This window comes from Carassius gibelio, chromosome A11, assembly GCF_023724105.1.
Source record: "Carassius gibelio isolate Cgi1373 ecotype wild population from Czech Republic chromosome A11, carGib1.2-hapl.c, whole genome shotgun sequence".
Lineage (NCBI taxonomy): Eukaryota > Metazoa > Chordata > Actinopteri > Cypriniformes > Cyprinidae > Carassius > Carassius gibelio.
In genome coordinates this window covers 6,378,729-6,399,448 of record NC_068381.1, presented here as the reverse complement: position 1 = coordinate 6,399,448, position 20,720 = coordinate 6,378,729, and the positions used below count along the sequence as shown (strand labels likewise).

At 37.0% G+C, this 20,720-nt stretch overlaps 1 protein-coding gene across 2 annotated transcripts in view; it reads left to right on the top strand.

Annotated features, from left to right (window-relative positions):
* Positions 1-6,165: 6,165 nt before the first annotated feature.
* Positions 6,166-20,720, top strand: part of LOC128022170 (sodium-coupled neutral amino acid transporter 3-like) — a 43,484-nt gene continuing 28,929 nt past the window's right edge. Inside the window, exon 1 of one of the 2 annotated variants that reach the window (XM_052609470.1) lies at positions 6,166-6,490. The gene's annotated coding sequence lies outside the window, so the exon portion shown is untranslated. The remainder of the gene's footprint in view (positions 6,491-20,720) is intronic. The other variant, XM_052609471.1, reaches the window with a different exon arrangement.

Here is a 20,720-nt window from a genome sequence, read left to right as displayed (position 1 = left end):
GCTCCTCTCACTTCTCCTGCTCCTCTCACTGCATCTCTCACTTCTCCTGCTCCTCTCACTGGGCCTGCTCTTCTCCCTGGGCCCCTTGCTCTTACTCTTCCTCGTCCATACATTACAGTGTTTGTCTTTTTCTGTTTCTGTTTCCAAAAATATCACTCTTCAAAGTCCTCCTTTTATTGTATAAGTGTCAATGTAATAGAAAAAAATAACCCCTGCCATTGAGTCTAAGCCAGATTGGAATCAGTTGTGGTTGGCCCAATTTACACAACATAAATCAGCTAAGATATATTGTTTTTGAACTGATATCATCGCAGAAGCAGAGGTTTTTATACTGTATCTAAGGTTTGGAACATTGTTTTTGCTATTGTGGGATGTTGTGTGATAACATTTGTAAATACTACAAAAACGATCCATAATTTTGTTGGGAGGTATAGCTTGTCTGTTCAGAAAATGTAAGCATTGTAGAAATGTGTTCAATGACTCCATATTGTGTGAAAACGACATGAAATGTGTGAATGGTATGGCCACAATAGACAGATGCTGTGCTAATTGTGTTTAGAGTTTTGAAAATGTGACAACTGCTTGGACAAATGCTTGTTAGCGACTGAAAAAAACTGTAATATAGTCATACTACTTTTTAATTACATTTATTTTTAGTTGTGTGATGTTGAAATGTTGAGAGCCCTTTTTAAAAAAATGAAAGATCTTTGTAAATCCGGTGGTCAAATGCTGTTTGACCCCTCAATTTTCTGTGCAATTACAGCAACCTGGTAACTCTATTGTGTGAATGATATGTAATCAGTGAAAGTGCTGTAGTCTGATTACAAGTATTTTAAAATGTAATGTAATCTAATTACAAGTACTTAATTTTTGGCATCTGATTATGTGATTCAGATTACATGTAATCAAGTTTCATCATTTGCTTGGTGTTCTGGGGTGGTTACTATCTTGGTTCCAGGGCTATGCTATGTGATTACTATAATGTTCTTTGTGGTTGCTATGGTGTTGCAATGTGATTTCTATCATAGTTCCAAGGCTTTTCTGTGTCTTTGCTGTTCTAAATTAATCTAAATTGATTTTTTTTTTTTTTTTTACGCCAAGCGTCTTTGTAAAACTCTCACTTGTATCTTTGAGCTAATTGTACTTGGACTGGTTTAATTTATGTGCAAGACAAATCAAGACACATTACACAGACATAATCCCTCACATCCCTTCCCCGCTGACCCTTTGGAACAGTCTGTCCTCGGGTGGCTCTGTTCTGTAGTTTTAGTGGTCTGGCTTCAGTTCAATGGGAACTTGGAGATGGTTTGGGTTTCTCAGTGTGTTGAGCCAACTGCGGTCACTGTAATTTTTCCTTGTCTGTGATTGTGTTATGACCCAGGAAAGTAGTGTTTTTTTTTCGTCAGCATTAATCATTGAATATTATGCATGTATACACTTAAAAATGTTTATTATAGACTGACCTTCTCCCACCACTGGTTTGAAATTGGGTGTTTTGGTTAATTACAGGGTTCATTTCCTGATGTCAACTTACAGTGATGATCAAGGTTTTTATAGCAAAAATATAAATACATACATTACAGTTCAAATAGGAAATATTTGCTTATGCTCAGAAAGGCTGCATTCATTTGATAAAAATACAATAAAAACTGTAATATTGTCAAATATTTTTAATGTTTTTAATATTTTATTTTATATTTTTTCCTGTGATGGTAATGCTAAATTGGCAGCTGCCTTTGAAACCATGATGTAGTTTACATTTTAAAACAGCATTTATTTGAAATAGAAGTCTGTTGTAACATTATGTCTTTAGAGTCAGTTTTAATTAATTTGTTATTGATGAATACAAATATATATAATCCCACAGGTCAAAAATACACTCACACTCTCTCTCTCTGACCTGTGGGATTAAACAGGCAGTTTTTTATACTTTGCTTTGATGCTCCTATATAAATTCCATGGAGGTCAATAAAACAAGAAAGCAATCAGTTATCATTCCTGTTCATCTCAATGGCAATTGCTTATCTGGTGAAAATCTAAATTAAGCCCAAATCTCTTACAACATTATGAAAACAGGATGTTTCAACACCACATGTAGCCTTTTAGCCAATTTTGGCTCAGTTTGACTGAAGCGACTGAAAGAATCGGTTATTTATTATATAATTTTTTTTTTTGTAATGTGGGTTTTTATGTGTTAGTGTATTCGTCTGTTTGAAATCAGCTAGTTGTAAAAGTAAAAGTGTTTTCATAGTGACGTAAACTTTTTTATTTCCAAGCATCAGTGAAAATCTGATTTTTTATTGTGTGATCATTTCTGCATGTGTTTATTGGTGATTGAGGCATTTTGGCTTCCTTCAAATGTCCCTAATAACCCTAAAACAGATGAGACACAAAGAAAAACTGTAATACTGTATATTTAAAGCCATGTAGCAGTGATTCAAGCCGGCGGTTCATCTCATACAGTTCCTGCAGCTGTCTAAATGAACAACATCTGAACCCAATAAACTCTATAAAGTCACAGACACAGACTTCATTTGTGGAAGATAAATTTATTCTTATTATTATTTTAATCTGGTTTTACTTTTGAGACTCTTTGGGGTTGTATTGTGGGGTTATATTGTATCTGCTCTTGCACTGTGGATTTACTTTTGCTTCCAATTGTCTCACTAGACACCTAACATTTTGGACTTGAAGCTCTTGCCCTAAAATTACTTGACCTGATTTTATTTTCAGTAACCACTGGCTTAACTTCAGGCTTTGCATTCATTTTTCTGTGCAAATGAAAATGTTTAATTTAAAATATATCAGATCACCATAACAGGATGTTACAATTTGTGTAAAATTGGAGTATCATAGTTCAGAGACCAATTGTTACCACCTGCATTTGTTGCTACAATCACAGTGTTTGAAAAAAAAGAAGAAAAAAATTGAACTGAGAAGAAAAATCGCGGGCCGTGTGAAGACCTGTGGGGGAGCGAGGGGGTTTGAGTGGGTGGGTGGGGGTTGTCTGCTCTCTGAACTTACTCTCTGACCTATGATATACAGAGAAGAACAACAAACAAACATGACGTTTGTGATATGACAGATGTCTAATGTTGATAAACTGTTCAAAGACTGATGTGCTGCTGCTCTAGACTGTATTATGCAGTGTTAGAGGTGCTGCACCTTCCTTTTCTAAGCACCAGATCTGAGAGCTTTTTCTCCCATGTCATCGGGTATTATAGTAACCTGGAATAACTGGAATGTTTGCTGCTAAAATTTTACATTTTATGATATATGAAGCTATTATTTTTTTGTATAAAAAAAAAATATATAAATATATACAATGATTTTATTATATCTTGTATTTTAGTTATATATATTTTTTATTATTTTTTAAAACATAAAAAACGGGTGGTGTGTGTTAGCTGCTGTGTGTACACTGCTGTGTGTGTGCACTTGGATAGGTTAAATGCAGAGCACAGATTCTGAGTATGGGTATTCGGAGTATTCGGAGTATGTTTTAACTTTCTTTCTTTATTGTCTTTTTTTCTCTTATTAACATTAAATTGAATAACCCCGTAAAGGGATAATTCACCCAGAAACAGAAATGCTGTCATCATCTATTCACTCTCATGTTGTTGTAATATTATGCAATATTATATATATATATATATATATATATATATATATATATATATATATATATATATAATATTGCATAATACAAATCAATAGGGTCCATGTTGTTTCCGCAAAAGAAATTTGTCACAATTGCGTTGCAAAGAAGAAACTGAGTCATGCAGGTGTGAAAGCTGCTAGCTCTGCTATGCAATATGAATTACCAGAGGTCCAGTTAATGTAACCCCAAACTTTTCATTGTCAGGCATGATTAGTTTTTCGCTACTGTTTGTTAGTAAAGCCAGTTTCCACGTGGCAAGTATTTCCAAGACTACAGTATGAAAGAATGGTCTAGATGAAAACCTCTGCAGTATTACTGCAAACTTAGACCTAACACATGTAACCCAGCCACATAATCCTGATGGGTTCTGATTAAAATAACAACAAAAAACATTCAGTTTCTTTTCATTATATATTATTTAATAACTGAGAGAGGGATTATGCAAACATTTCATCAAGATGTGATTAGAATTATGTATCTTAGGGTTTCTGGGAAATGTTTCTCTCTCTAGAACAGTATAAAAAAGGCCCTCCCCCATCAGAACTTGGGGTGGGCTGTAAAAACCAACCTTGATTGAGTTTGATCATTACGTCCAACAACAAGATAACACAACGGAGTTAATTATCTGTGCTGGATTTGATTTCCTCCTCCCTCGTTATCTTAAATAGGGGTGCTGGGCCAAGCTTTTACCTTAAAAAGATTCATGGTACTGGCTAACAGATTGTGTAACGGATCTGAATTTACACAAGTAATGTATGTTGTGGCTGGGATATGGAGCCTACTTGTGTCTAAAGTAATTATCTCACACTTTTAGTGGCCTGCGCCTGTTGCAAACATGAATCAAAACAGCAATATTCTAAGTCAGAGATTTAACTGTAGAGCTGTCACTTTTAAACAACTGAAAAATATTAAAACATAAGATCTAGTGTTTTTTTCATGTTTAATTAATCTTTTGTTAAAAAATCTAAATCAAACATTACAACTAGATAATCTTTTACAACAACAGAATCATTTTAATATCATGGAAAAGGTGGTAGTTTCACGGTAAACAAAAAGCAGGCTTTATTTACTCAATGCATTTGAACTGAATGCAGAAGAAAATAAATTCCATTGGAATCTTCTGTCTCAGAATAGAATTCAGAATAGCATCCAATGAAATAAAAAAATAAAAGTTGTAAACAAAGATTACTAGAGTATGTTTTACAAGAAAATACTTTTTCTGTTTTTATACTTCAAAATGTTTATGTTTTATTCAGTGTTACCATTTCTTTCTTTGAAATGTACTACCAATTTCTGAACAAAAAATAGTTTTAAAGTAAATTTTCATTCTAACATGCTACTCTCACTATTTATGCCATATTGAAGTGAAAATTCAAAAGTACCAAACAGGGAACAAAAAAGGTGCAAAGACATTTTTTTTAATCATATCATATACAGATTGCACATAAGTTCTCATTATAGATCCTTTTATTTCATAAAAAATCAAATAAAAATAAATCCTCAAAAATATTAAATGCAAGGCTGTATATGAATTCTCACAATTCCTGGTGAGGTTGTTAAGGATATGAGTATTTCAGTCACCCGCTGCGCGGAGGTACACACTGTCCCCCAAAGGCTGTCCGGAGATCCTCACTGCTGTGCTACATGCGTGATATGGACGCAGCTGTTTGACACACCTGGGACCAGTACAGCAGGGCACAGTGGTTGGGGATATGCCTCTGCCTTTAAGATCTCGCTCCCCATAGCCACAGCACAGTGTGACATCCACACTCAATATTAAATCGGCCTTTGAAGTCATTGAATTGTTAGGGATTTGTCCTATTTGTATATCCTTGCTATGCGCCCACATGCAGGATATAAACTTGTGTCTATTATTTACTTAATGTATAGAGCCATATGTTGCACACATGCTGTCGCCCCTATAGTCCGCCTAAAATACAGAGTTAGATGCTGCTTACCTCTCCAATAACTTGCAGGCTTAATGGATCCCATAATGACCTGTATCTGAATCCAAATTAACCACAATTTTCCCTAATCAACAGAATGCACATGCTGTAGAAAATCTGAGCCAAAAAAAAAAGCAATTTGCTGTTCTACACCACATCCAAATCATTACAGGAATAATTGTGGAGAATTTAGTGGCAAACATGCACGTTCAGATTTTTCAGATTATGTATTCAGATAGCAAAAAATGCAATGTGTGAAAGTTACCCTGGATTTCAAATTATAAAAATGTAAATATTAAGCATTTAAAGTACATATTGCATAATTTTAGATAGATAGATAGATAGATAGATAGATAGATAGATAGATAGATAGATAGATAGATAGATAGATAGACGGCGCTCTTTTCTAGCGTCCATCAACACTCCATCAGCAGCAAAGCAAGCAAGCGGTGGCAGGTTGTGTATGACTGAATTCTGACGTCGCCCCATATAGATAGTCAGCCAATCAAATGTGAGCGGGCGCTCCACACGCTGAACGCACCGGTTAAATCAGGTCACGCACTACAGGCTTCAAGGGAGCGTTGCGTCCAGTGTGTGACGAAGGTTCAATAGAATTATTTAATTGGTCGCGGCTCGGTCTAGACAATCGGAGGCAGGGAAACTGAAGAGTCGTCACAGCCCAGTTTAAAACCCCGTCAAAACCGACTCACGGGCTCCACGTCAATGAGAATAAGGGCAGTAATTCACGGAGGACGGTCCTCACATCTCCATCCTCAAGTTCTGGCGTGGTAACGTTACATATCTTATCTGAGGTAAACTACGGAGAGAGCTTCATCTGAAGGACATTTCTCAGAAATTCATCACCATCAAAAATATCCGTCCGGTAAGACTGAACATTTTTAATATTCTTTCATAGATACAATACATGTCGTGGTTTCCCATATTTTTAGTCCGTTGCGACACACGTCTTGTAAAAATGACATTATAATTTCTCAAAGGACATAGAAAACTATTGCCCCTGTGACTGATGAACGCCTTAAACGTGTTTGTAAAATATACGTTAATAATTTGTAATACGTGCGTTAATTAATTGTGTGGATTATTTAAATGTCAGTGTGTAAATAGTACTTTCTGTCGCTTAGTAACAGCAGAAACTTTCCTGTGTGTTAAAATGTCTCAAATCATGGTACGGTGTCTACACAGCATTATTGGCCATCCTAGGTGCGCGTGCAGATTTCAAAACTAAATAGTTATCGCCTTCGATGCCCCCAGGAAGTCTGCACACCCCCAGAATTACCCAAAGATGCTAAGTAACGTTAGACAGGTCAGTAGGGTTTGAGAGACACTGTCAATAACAAAGAAAAAAAAAAGAAATGTTTGTTTTGTGACAATCATAAAATCAGAGGAAAAAACCTTAGCCCCTCATGACTGTGTCAAGGTCTGTAAATTGTTAAAAAACAGATATTTAGGATTTTTTACAAAGAAACACTTTTTCATATAGAAAACAAAAAATATAAAACTTGTATAAATTATATTATATATTAACTTTCTAAGAACTACCTGCTTGTGTACGTTGATAACTAGTATGTTTATACCTAACCTCTCTCTGTCATCAAAGTTCTTTTTTTTTTTTTTCAGGCTTCATGTTAAGACTCATTACATGACAGTTTCTTTTTGTATGAATGGACAGGGGTTACTTGATTTCCTGTGTGCACCAGTGCCTTTGTATAGTATCATCCCAGAGCGTCTGGGTAGATGCGACCCAGCAGGAGTGACCTAGGTGAAGCTGAGATATTCAGTATCGTGTGTTCACTCTGTAGGGCACGTCAGGTGATAGATTAAGGCACTGAAGGTGCTGTGCTTTAACCAGTGATTAGCTGAGGAAGAGTGAATGCACGATTTCCCTGTCTCTTTCTCCTAATAATTGATTTCTCTCTAGTCCTGTCATTTTGAATGCACCTCGTCTTAGATGTTTGTTCTTCCTGTGTCCCAGTTATCTAAAGTGACACTTTACAAATCAAGATAACAGGTGAATACAGGAAATATGATTCTTATGTGCACATATACTGTACCTACATTATTACTGTTTTTCTTATTGTATGCCCCTGAAATATACAGAAATGTCATTGGAACAAGCCCTTAGGACACTCGAAAAACTAATGAAGTTTAGAGTTTCAAAGGTGGTTTAATAGGAAATGCCTCAACAAAGGTTATTTATTCTTATCTTATGGCATTTTGGGATGGCTATTTATTTTGTATTTGATATAGAATTAAATTTAAGCGTGACATGAAATCAAACATTAGAAGTGATTTACTAGGATGGGTCAGATCTGAACCATGTTAGCCATAGTAGATTAGTCTGATCTTTGTACTATCAGTACAGCTGGTTTTTCACTGCTGCTGAATGAAAATGAAAAGCAGACATTTATTTGCTTAATATGTGTGAAATGTGAATAATAGTGTGCTGCAAGAGAGTTTGAATCCGTAAAGATGCATGGTTTTTATGACTCAAGGTGACTTTGTTTTTCTTAAAGGAATATTTCCCCCCAAAATGAAAATGTACTCACTGTTGGCCCTTCCAAGATGTAGATGAGTTTGTTTCTTCATCAGAAGAGATTTGAAGGAATTTAGCATCACATCAATTGCTCACCAGTGGATCCTCTGCAGTGAATGGGTGCCGTCAGAATGACAGTCCAAACAGCTGATAAAAATACACAGTAATCCACAAGGAATCCACATGACTCCAGTCCATCAGTTAATGTCTTGTGAAATGAAAATGTGTGTGTTTGTAATAAATCAGTAGAGAAATATGCACAAATCAAGCACCGTTTATAAGTGAAAACAGTCTAAGCCATTGTTAAACAAATATGTCGGAGGACTTTCACTGTGGTGAAAAGACAACAGGGGATGGACTTTTTCATCAGCTGTTTGGACTCTGATTCTGACGGCACCCATTCACTGTTGAGTATCCACTGTTGAGCAAGTGATATAATGCTACATTTCTCCAGATCTAGAGAAACAAAACTTGCTTACATCTCGGATAGCCTGAGAGTGAGTACATTTTCAGCCAGTCTTCATTTTTGGGTGAACTTTAATGTAATTTTATTTGATTTTTTTTAAATATGTAAGATAGTAGATCATTTATTGATGGACAAAATTTTGGACCTATCATTCGTTTTAAAATTCCCAGAGCTTTAGATTCAGAAGTTGAATAACAACATTGATTAGCACCCTTCGTGTGTAGAAAAAAATGACGAAAGGACGTTATTAAACAGATAGAGCGCAGCATGGTCTGTTATCACTGGTTCTGTTGAAAGCACTTCACATCCCAAGCAGATTGTGAGTGTTGTTGTGACAGCTCTGAGTAGGGTCAATTGTGTGCCTGGAGTGGGCTGAAAACACAGCCAGAACTTCCATTACTACACAATGTAAGACGTCTATTGTATGATGCCCCACTTGCGGATACATGTTCTGTTTCACAATTTATACAAATATTTATAGTAAGCAAGTCATAATTGTGCGTCGCTGAGGTTTTAAATGGATTCTTGTTAATTATTAAGTAGGGACGAGCAGAGAGTGTTGTAACCTGCAATTAGTTAACAGTTTATCCAATTAGAAATGTGCTACATGGTGATATTTTATGTGACCAGGACCATTATTAAGTAATGGCAGAACAGAAGTTGTAAAATAAAAGTTGCATCTGAAATCATAGGTACTGAATTCACGTACTACATTTGTCATGTTGTCATTGTCATGTGATGATCAGTGTCCCTTCACTGCCAATCACATCTCCTCTCCCGTGGCTTCATTGGATAGTAAAATGTCTATCGAATGTACATTCCAGAATCTCTGTGGTAGGGGTCAATCAGGGTACTTTTCACCTACTACTATTTTTTGAAGGCCATGAATTTGGACATAGCCTTTGTATGGAAGTATGCATATTCAGACATATTCAGTGCCTAAGTAGAACAGTATACAGGACAAAAACAGTTATTTTTCCTATTTTACTGTCTGTTTTTAATTGAATATTTTCTATGTTGTGTGCTTAACCTTTTGAATTGAAATAATTGATGTGTGGGATAATTATTTTGAACACATTCATTATTATCAATATTTAATTTATGTTTGAATAAATCCGTAATTTTTTTATTTGTCAGCCACCATTTAAATGTTTATATTTCAAAAAACGAATTGGAGTCGAAATATAATTATGTAATTTTAAGTTAAGTTAGTATTAAAACTTCAATATTAAAACAACTTTGAGTAATTTTTAAGTGTTTGTATACAAATCAGCAAATTTCCTTTAAATTATCCTTTACCTAATATACATCCAAAATAATCCATATTGAATAGAATTGAATCAAAATCGAAATCAAATTACGTACAAATTTTAACATTTATGTCAAAACCCAGCCCCTATTAGTTGCAAATTTAAATAAATAAATAAATAAACAAAATGTGTGCAACTGTATTTTAGTTTAAGGTGCCTTAATATCGCCTTTGTGTAATGATTCAGTGTGAATAAATTTAGTTAATTTCAGCAGCTTTGTTGACAAAACTCTTTTCTGTGTCATATCATGTGTCATTGGTCCAATTTCCATCTTTGGGAGTCAGTATTTCTTGGGAACTGGCCAATCAGGTTGTAGATCTACACTGTAGTGTTGGCAGAGCAGCATTGTTGTCCAACATTCAGATTTAGTCAGAGCGTTTTTTCTGGAGTCTAGCAGTCTAACTGGCTGACTTAACAATTTTTAATGCATCCATACTGAGTGCATGATTCAGATTCCACTGGAAAACAAGATCCAGTTTCCTTATTTGGATCTGTTGAAGTTGAATCATCTGGTCTTGTTCAAACCAGTTAACCAAGTGGTTTTGGCAGTCAGTCACATGTATAGTAATGCTTTTTGACACAGCACACATCAAGGCAGTGGTAAAGACATAATTTTAACCCCCCCCCCCCCCCACACACACACACACCCTAATCCCAAACCTGTGGAAAGTGAGAAAGAAAAATAAAAAAAGGGTAAAGGATGACAGAATAGTTTACACATTTAAACACCTCTTGAACCCTAAAGCCTACTCATAAGTCTATAATAAAATCATTTACCAAAATTAAAATAGTGTAATTTACTTTAAATGATTGGATAAAGGTTTTGACTGAATGGAACTCCAATTACAATGCCGTTAATTCTTGCCAAGTATGCTGCAAGTCAATGAAACATTTGTCTCTCTCTATTCATCCAATAGTGTTATTGTAAGAGAGGAAATTAATGCTTAGGGTCCTTTGTCTTGAGACCTTGAATGTGATTGGCGGTCTCTTGACGTCGTCAGATGAACACTGGCTTCTGATTGGTCGCTCTGGTTCATCAGTGGTGCCAGCAGTATATAGATTTGCCATCTGGTCACGGTGACATCCCCTCACAATCTTCTGCTCTCACCACGTGACTCCGGAGAAGAACATCAGGGAAGACAGGAGAGGATGTCCCTTTGTTTAGGGCTGGTGTGTGGACACTGGCACAGAATGGTGTTTGATGGGCCGACCTGAAATGATACGCCCTGTTTGGACCACTGTTACTTTCTTCTATTGTTGCAGACATGCCAACATGTGGAGGCTTCCCTCATCTGCAGAGCGCCTGACTGACTCAACACTGCCTCAGTGTTCTCCTCGACAATCAGAGCCACACAATAACTTCCTGACAGCGAAACATGCCCCTACTCACCGGAAATGGCAGCTGTATGGAGAAGCTGTGAAGGGAAAACAAATATGGCACGGCCTCTGAACATGTAGTGAAATTAAAATAAGACACATTCTTATTGAAGATGGAGCCTTTTTCCAGTGAGCAGGATATAATTACTTGAACTTGATTGTTCTTGATATTAATTATGGGATTTATAGAGTGAGTACTTTCACTTGATTTAACTCTCTCAATACTTCTAGCCACTTTTTTATCTTATTACATTTTTTTAATGTCATAGCCTTATATAATAAAAATAAAAAAAATAAAAAAGGAACAATAATAAGTTGCATACTTTTTTCTAGGTTTTCAAGCTTTAAATATTTTCTCTCACAAAACTATAAAAAAGTATGGAAAAAATAAAGCAGATATAATGAGATTGATTACAAGTACAGATACAATTTTTAAGTAGGTTAGTTAGTTTGGCTGTAGTGCACAGTAAACCAACATAACATGAAAAAGAATCATGACAAGAATGTGGATCGTAGATCTTATCTGGTTAGGGTCAGCTACCCATAATGCAATGTGTGAATGAATCTCAATATCTATTCTAAGGTGTTTTTTTTTTTTTTTTACAGTGATTTATCAACTTCGGTGCAGTCAGGCAGTAGCATTTAATCTCTGCATTTTTTATGCAATCACATGCTCTCTTTCTTCATGCCATCATTTTATACAATCTGGATTAATGCGAGAGCTTACCAGCACATCCCTTGTTCCTTCCCTTTTCCTGACATTTATTTGTTTATTTACAGCTTAGTAAAGTAATGAAATCTTTCATGTTAGTCACACTTTTTAATCTGTCCCTTCTCACTGGCTAAGACTTTATTCTTCACACAAAGGGTTCATCCAAAACCTTGTAACTTTAAGCAGCCTAACAGGGAAGTTGTGGCCTAATGGCTAGAGATTTGGACTCTTAATCCAAAGGTTGAAACCATTTTAGGTCTACTATTTGTAAGTGGTCTGTGTTTTATCTGTGCTTAGTTTGTGCATGTGTGATGTTGACTCCCCTACCTGTGGCCATCTCAGTGATGGGACATGAGCAGCCCGATAAGATGTGGAGCACAGGAATATAAATTACATTTGCAATGAGTCACACTCCACGCTGCCTCCGGGGAAAGAGACACAGAAAGCATTTGGGCAGGAAAGAGTGAGTGAAGGTGAGTAGGGAAGGAAAAAGAGGCCAGGCAAAGCTCATAATGCTAGCCAATGCCTGATGCCTGTGATGTCTCCAAGCCCTCCAGTGTGGCAGCCGACATGAAAAAGCTCTTCACCAAGATCTAACAGATTCATTCTGAGCCTGAAGCTTCTTTCTGAGATGACAGCAAGAGAGTTTGCCGGGGATAAATGAAATTTGCTGAATCTCCTTGCTGGAAAGCTGCGCTGGAAGTATGTGATGTACAACCATGTGACGATCATCCCCTCCCAAAGGAGATGCACCTGCATGCATTATTTTGCAGTACACTTGCTTTATTTGCCTGTACACTTAAAAAAAATGCTGAGTCAAAAAAATTAAAAACCATTTCTGGGTTATTTGGCAATCTAGCGTTGGGTAAATAATGATTTTGGACAGAACATATGCTGGGTTATTTTGACCCAGGTTGTTGGGTTTCATACATTAAAGCTGCAGTAGGTAACTTTTGTAAAAATATATTTTTTACATATTTGTTAAACCTTTCATTATGTCCTGACAGTAGAATATGAGACAGACAATCTGTGAAAAAATCAAGCTCCTCTGGCTCCTCCCAGTGGTCCTATTGCCATTTGCAGAAAGTCATCCGCTCCCGGTAAGAAACAACCAATCAGAGCTGCGGTCCGCAACTTTGTTTGTGTTCAAAATGTAGAAAAATGTATATAATAAGCGAGTAGCTACACCATGAATCCATTTTCCAAACCTTGTTTTTAGCTTGTCCTGAATCACTAGGGTGCACCTATAATAAGTGTTTATATTCGGACTATTTTAGATTGCTTCGGGGGGTACCGCGGCGGAGTAACCCAGTACCTTTGTGATTCTTCATAGACATAAACAGAGAGAAGTAGTTCCGGCTAAGATGTTCTTCCGCAAGACGCAAGCAGTTCTGTTTATTAACTGCTAGAGCGTCAAAAGTTCCTTACCGCAGCTTTAACCCATTTGCTTTTCGTTGTTTTTTGACAGTGCTGGGTCAGTCAACCATTTGAAGGGTTTTCATTTTAAATAATAAAAATTCACTCTAATATCTGGTCCGCCTGTCTTTCTATCTATCTATCTATCTACCTATATATAGGAGAAGAACAGTTGTCCTGTATGTTTTTTTTTTTTATTCAATGGCTGTGCAGTCTTTTTTAACCATAAAATGCTCAAAAACAATCAGACAACGTCAATCTTATATTCATTTTTGAAAAGTTACATCAAAAATAGCTTCACCTTGTGTTATCTCGTCTGTCAGATTTAAGTTTGCAACAAACGCAAAGTACGACCACAGCTGCGACAATAGCGCAATAGATCAGTAGCGCTCCTGTTGTAATTAGTGGAGCGAATGGAAACATTGTTACACAATGATGTCACCTCTTGTTCAGCCCTGGTTAAAATATATATATTTCTTTTTTATACTTTCTATCAAAGAATCCTGAAAAAAAAAAATGTATCAAGGATTCCACAAAACAAAAAAATAATATTAAACAGCATGTAATATAAATGTTTAAAATAAAATGATTCTTGCAAATCAGCATATTTGAAGTAATGGCTGTGTAATTAATATATTTAATTTAGAATATATTAAAATGGAGCTGTTATTTTAAATTGTAATAATATTTACACAATATTACTGTTTTGGTTGTACGTCTAATCAAATACAGTCTTGGTGAGCATATAGCAAAAAAAAAAAAATAGTGAACATTTTCATGTTATTTGTCAGATTAAAAGAGGGATGAAGGGTTGACAGTTGATGTCTAAATTGGTGTACTTGGAATTAATCTCCATCAGACAGATCTCATTAATCACTGAGTCCTCAAACCCTCTCCAGATGAAGAAAAAAGAGGAGTGAAGTGCAGTACATATGAAGATGAGCACTAGACTATGATCAGCAAAGGATAACAAATGACATTTGAGTAGCTCTGATGTTTTAACTTTGATGTTTTTGATTCTTGGTGCAGTTTGACGCAATGTATTCCATTTGATCCAGCATCATCCTGTGTGGACTGGTGTACTTGTAGACTTCTTGTGAGGGCCTTCCCCAAGCCTTTGTGACAGCCATTATGAACTTGGGCTGCTGGATATTTGAAAGAACTGACATTGCATTATTTTGCTTTTACACTAAAATGATCCCCAACACATAACGCTCTGTTTATTATAACCCTGTGCTGCACTTTTGCTGCCGCTTTAAATTCTCCATCTCCTTGCATGGAAATACGGCTGTTTGTAAACAAATCTGTGGTAAAATGAAGTAAATGAAGGACCAAGTTCTTACTGACGCAGTCTGGAACTTAATAAAAAATAAAGTTCATCCATTCTTTCCAAAGGCAATGCAAAGACCACAACTTTTTCCACAAGTGTCTTGTTGTCTTTGGAGCATCTTTATCATATGATTTCTGCGTAAACCTGCCTCACTCCTTATTTACACTTCATGCATGAAAGTGATGTAGAAGCAGGTGTTGATCATCCTCTGCAGAGGCGGGGTTTAGTCACACTATTACGTCATGAAGTGGCACATTCTACATACTGTTGTTTTGGCAGACTGGCTTCCATATACCGTATTTTTCGGACTATAAGTCGCACCTAAGTATAAGTCGCATCAGTTCAAAAATACATCATGACGAGGAAAAAAACATACATAAGTCGCACTGGACTATAAGTCGCATTTAAGAGAAAACGTTACCATTTACAGCCGCGAGAGGGCGGTCCATGTTTTCAGGGAGAGGCTACAGGAGCACTGAGCAGCATAGAGTGCCCTCTCATGGCTGTAGATTGTAATGTTTTCTCTTGGTTAATTTCTCTTGGTTCATGTCAATTAATTTTGATAAATAAGTCGCACCTGACTATAAGTCGCAGGACCAGCCAAACTATGAATAAAAGTGTTAAGCTGTTTTTAGACTAACAAGAAAGTTTAGAGTTCTGATGTTTTTATACAGTGACCTCTTATATGTCAACAGATTTTTGATTTCTCAGTTCATGACCCCTTTAAAGCTGTAAAAAATGGTTCTGAAAGTGAACAATATTGTCATAGTTTGTCAAAGTCTCATAAAATTAGAATGATTATTTAAACTTTATAGTTATCATTATCATTATTTTCCTTGGTGTGAACGGGTCTTTTAAAAAAAATCAACTAGCCTTCACTTAGGTTAAACAGCAATTACTTAAACCCTCAACTGAATTTTGCATTGAAATACAAGGTGTTTTTATTTTGTCAGTCAGAAATTCTATTTTCATCCTTGACACGCTTGTTTATGTCTTGTTTCTGGATCTGTTTCTTCCACAGCTGACTGTTATCCACACACTTCAGCATTAGCCTTGACAGAACGTCTGCTCTTCATATCACAGGATGAACGGTGTGATGCTAGCGTTATACATCTCTGCTTGTCACATGACTGAGTGTGAATGTTCTGTGCTATTTTTGACGGCGAATGAAGGCATGTTTATGCTGCAGTCAGGCGGGCATGTGATGCTGTTCTAATCCAGTTTAGTCCCCGTGTGACGGCTTTGAAAAATCCAACCGATTCTGCACTTGTGTGCATGTGTGTTGGATTGTGTTTGTGGAGTATGACTCATGTAAAACATTGCTGTATTAGCTGCACTTCTAAAATAGGAGAGAAATCTCATAGTCTGTTTAATCTCCTCCATTTCTCTTGTGGAGGGAATTGTATGATTATACCAGCATACAGATATTTAAGTAATAATGACTCTAAATGAAAATTCTTTCATCATTTACTCAATCTCATGTCATTACAAACCTGTATGACTTTAATTCTTCTGTGGAATCGGGCTGTATTTGCTGTTTTTTCCATTGAATGTGAAGTGAATTGAGGCAGTCAGGCTCCACAAATCACATCTCTCATTCACATTAATGAGGTGTACAAATGACTTTTTATAATGCTTTTTGTCATTTTTGGATCTCGACAATAATAGTTATGCAAAGAAAAAAAGTTCTGCTTGAACATTCTGTAGTATTACTATTTTTGTGTTTTCCTGCTGAATATGGTCATTTGTGTTTGTGATTTTTGTTTTGTTACTGTCTTTCTCCAAGAGAAGAGCCCCTTAAATTTTCCCAATAAATAAAGCTAAAACAAGTCTAACATAATGTTGTTTTAGTAATAACCTTATTATTATTATTTTATTTTTTTTCTGGGAAAAGAGTGAATATAACAGAATACCGTTAATCTGAGATTATAATCCAGATGGTAGGAAGGACAGAGGGCTGTTTGCAGCAGTTCCAAATCCTTCATCAGTTAATTAAAGACCTGAAGCTTTTGACTGAGAAATTACCATGGATATCACAATGTATATTTAACAAATTGAATAGCAGAAGTGTGTGAGTATATACCAGATACACACAGCTGGTATGTCTGTTAGCAATCACACAGCAGGCATCATTTAAGAGCAGGACACCAAACCACAAACACGGCTCACACACATCTGAAAGCTGAGGGCAAACATTCCAGTGCTGTGTAAACCCCTGGACCGAGTGACGTCCTGATGCAGCTCTGCCCACGTCACTGAAGCCGTAGAGTTGCGTCAGCTGTCTCACAGGTCTTGCTGTGTTTAGGGGGGTGCAAGATTTTCTCTTTTTTTTGCTCATCTTTCTTTCTGTCTCACTTCATCTCATATTGGCTTTCATTTCATTTTTGTAAATAAGATTCTGTGCTATTTGGAGACAAAGTGATATTTCTCTCACATTATTTGGGTCATTTTAGGACTGTTTCACCCTAGAAAGTCAAGCTGTGCCTGCATTAAACACTGTCCCCAGAAGAGATGTACTTCTTTTGTTATTAGTATTAAACATACAGTAGATGCACAACTTTTATTCAGCAAGGACTTATTAAATTGATCAAAAGACATTTGTAATGTTACATAAGATATCTATTTCAAATAAATGCTGTTCATTAAAGAATTTTGGGAAAAATATATGTATCATGTTTTCCATGAAAGTATTAAGCAGCCTAACTGATTTTAATAATAATGTTACGAATAATAATAATACTTTTAAGCAACAAACCAGCATATCGCTTATTATCTTTAAAGCTTTAAATATGGAGATTTTTCTTGCAAAAATGCATCGACTCGCTTCAGGAGGTCATGGAGCACTTTTTATGATTGGTGGAATCAGTTTTGTTGGACTTTATAGGACTATCGAATATCACCCATTCACTGCCATTATAAAGCTTGGAAGACCCCAGGCATTTTTAAATATAACTCCAATTGTAATCGTTTGAAAGAAGAAAGTCATATACACATAGGATGGTTTGAGGGTGAGTAAATTATAGGGTAATTTTCATTTTTGGATAAAACAATCCCTTTAATGACTTTCCACCTCTTGCTCTAATCCATTCGGTTTCTTCCTCTTTCACACTCAAATTTTTGCTGCTGTTGAATCCCATGACGGAGTGGGATGAACCAGTCTTAATAATAGTAATTTATAGACACTTTAAACACATTCGTAGGCTGTTTTTAATGAACATCGATTTGCCGTTGTAGCACTTCCAATAAGTGCTTTTCACAGACCCAGAGCTAAATCAGCTCCTGACAAAACCACATCAGCTCACAACAAATGCAGCGTTCATGCTTTTCTGCATGTGACTGCTTGATGTCATGCAGACATAATGAGTACAGATTAGCATGTCCCAGCCTCTATTTGAGAATGTGGGACATTGTTACATCAGTAGGGAGGCGATGTTACGACTCTTCGGAAGTGTGCGTCTGTTCTAGCGGGTTTAGTCTAGATGGGCAATTGAAAGCAGGCTGCTTTAAGTATTTAATCTGTGAATAAACTTCTCATTATTCAAGAAACCTAAGCTATGACCCAGTTGGCAATGCCGTTTCTTCCCCAGTGTGTTTAGTAGTTGCCAGACATCGGAGGAGAATGAAAACAAAATCTGTTTGTGTTTTTCAGACCCGGTTGAAAGTCGTCGCATGTTCCGGCGCAAATCGAATGCAGTGGCTATTATGTGTTTGAATATGCAACAATGGGACCTGTTACGGTTCGCTCAATTGACTCCGCCCAAAGCCTTGAAATCCTCTGGCCAATCATGTGTAACCGTCTATTTGTTACGTTTAGGCCAGTGTCTGTCTGATTAGCGGAGTGCATGAAGGACAGGCTGGTCCTCCATTCAGCATCTTGGCACAGACCTCTGCCCCCATCATAGGCCCGCTTCCCAATTCATGATGCATTCACAAATGTAAGGTTCAACGTTTTTTTTTGGGATTTGGAAGCCCAATGAATTACCTTTTCAGCCCTTCAAGTGCCCTGGCGAGTTTGAGCCAAGGAGGCCCCACTGGTATAATGATGCTTGGCACAATCACCCTTCTGTTCCTCCAACCCTGTTCCCAGGAAACCACACAGTATGCCCAATTGTGTACCGTGCTTTGCTGCCCAACCGCATTTCTCTCGGCGTGAATGCGCAGCAAGCCGGGTAACGTGGAATCTCGCTGGATTATCCAGAGTTTATCTTCTCAGAGTTCACACCGATTCGTTTTCAGCTCAAGTTTGCGGGGCGTAGCGGGGAAACACGAGGGGTTAGAAGACAGAAAAGGAGCTAGATGGAGGGGGAACTTGAGGTTATGCCAGCCCAGAGTTTTAAGCATGAAGAGAGCATGGCTGTTAAGTTAAGCTTCTCCTAATTAAAAGCAAAGGAATGGGAAGAAAGCAGTAAAAAAAAGAAAAGCTGAATGAACGATAAATGAACAAAGAGGAGCAGAACTGGATCTGAGCTGGTCATAGCTGGTTGTACTGGCTTCCTCAATGGGCTCGCTGGTTTGGAGTGTAGGCTCCCTCCCTTCCTCTTCTCCCTTACTTCTGTTTTTCTTTTATATCTACTGTGATACTAAGTCTTCGTCCTTTCAGACCAGGATTGGGTATACCAGGGGGCCAAATGGGAGCCTGGAGACACATGTCAGCTTGTGCTTTCAGGACTCAGCACTCCAACAGGTCCATCGTAAGCAGCCACAGGGAGTCATGCACCAATGAAGGCAGGATGAGACCACAAAAACAGCTAAAGAGACATCAGGAGCCATATAGTGAAAGGAGGAAAGCAAGAACAACACCTCTCAGTAGAGTCAGGAAAGTGATGACTTATTCAGTTGTACAGTATCGGCGCAAAAGGTTACTGGCTGTTTTGCAAAGTTAATCTGGCAGTGGCAGAGGTTTGATGGAGCTGTTTTGTCATGCAAGAAGGAAGAAACACATGAATGAAATACAGAGAGCCAAAGTCTTAGAGGAAGTTCTGTCTGTCTCTAAGGCCTGTAAAGGAAAGACATTTTTTTATTCTGTCATTCAGAGTCTGTCTTGACGAACCTTCCTTTTTCTGTTATAAAAAATTATACTTATTGCAGTTATACGAATTTCTTTCTTTTTTTTCTTCATTATAATGGTGTCTACACCAGACACAAGGATTCAAAATGCCAATGCATTTGTCCTGCGTGTCACAAGTAATGAAGGTGCATTGTATTTTTTTGTGCCACACGGCTAGCATCCGGTGTTGATGTAAGTCTCCTACCCCTATTCAATTTTTAATTACAATTCTATTTCAAATTAATTTCAACTTAGAAAAATTATAAGAAAATTGTAAATTATAATAAAAGATATCTAAAAATTCTATTCAAACTGTTTCTCCAAGATGGTAGTTCACATGAAAACTAACCATAGAGAAAACGCAGATCACATTAAAGGGTTAGTTCACCCAAAAATTTAAGTTTTATCATTAATGACTCACCCTCATGACATTCCAAACCCGTAAGACCTCCGTTCATCTTCGGAACACAGTTTAAGATATTTTAGATTTAGTCCGAGAGCTTTCAGTCCCTCCATTGAAAACGTATGTATGGTATACTGTCCATGTCCAGAAAGTTAAGAAAAACATCATCAAAGTAGTCCATAGCCCCTTTCACACTGCACGTCGGACCCGCAATATTCCCGTAACATTGCCTGGTCGCCTTCTGTGTGAATGCAACCACGTCCCGGAATTGATTACCGAATTGAACCCGGGTCGGGAACCTAGTAACATTGCGGTAATCGATCCGGAACGAGCGCTGTGTGAACAAAAGCCAGATCTAATTCCGTATCGAAGTGATAACGCGCGTTATCGCGCGACTCTATTACCGGCTGTTTTGAAGGAAGACCAACATTCGCGACGAAAACATATGTGCAAACTGTAATGAAGCAGAGATCAGTTAGTTCCTCACTTTCCGCGCTG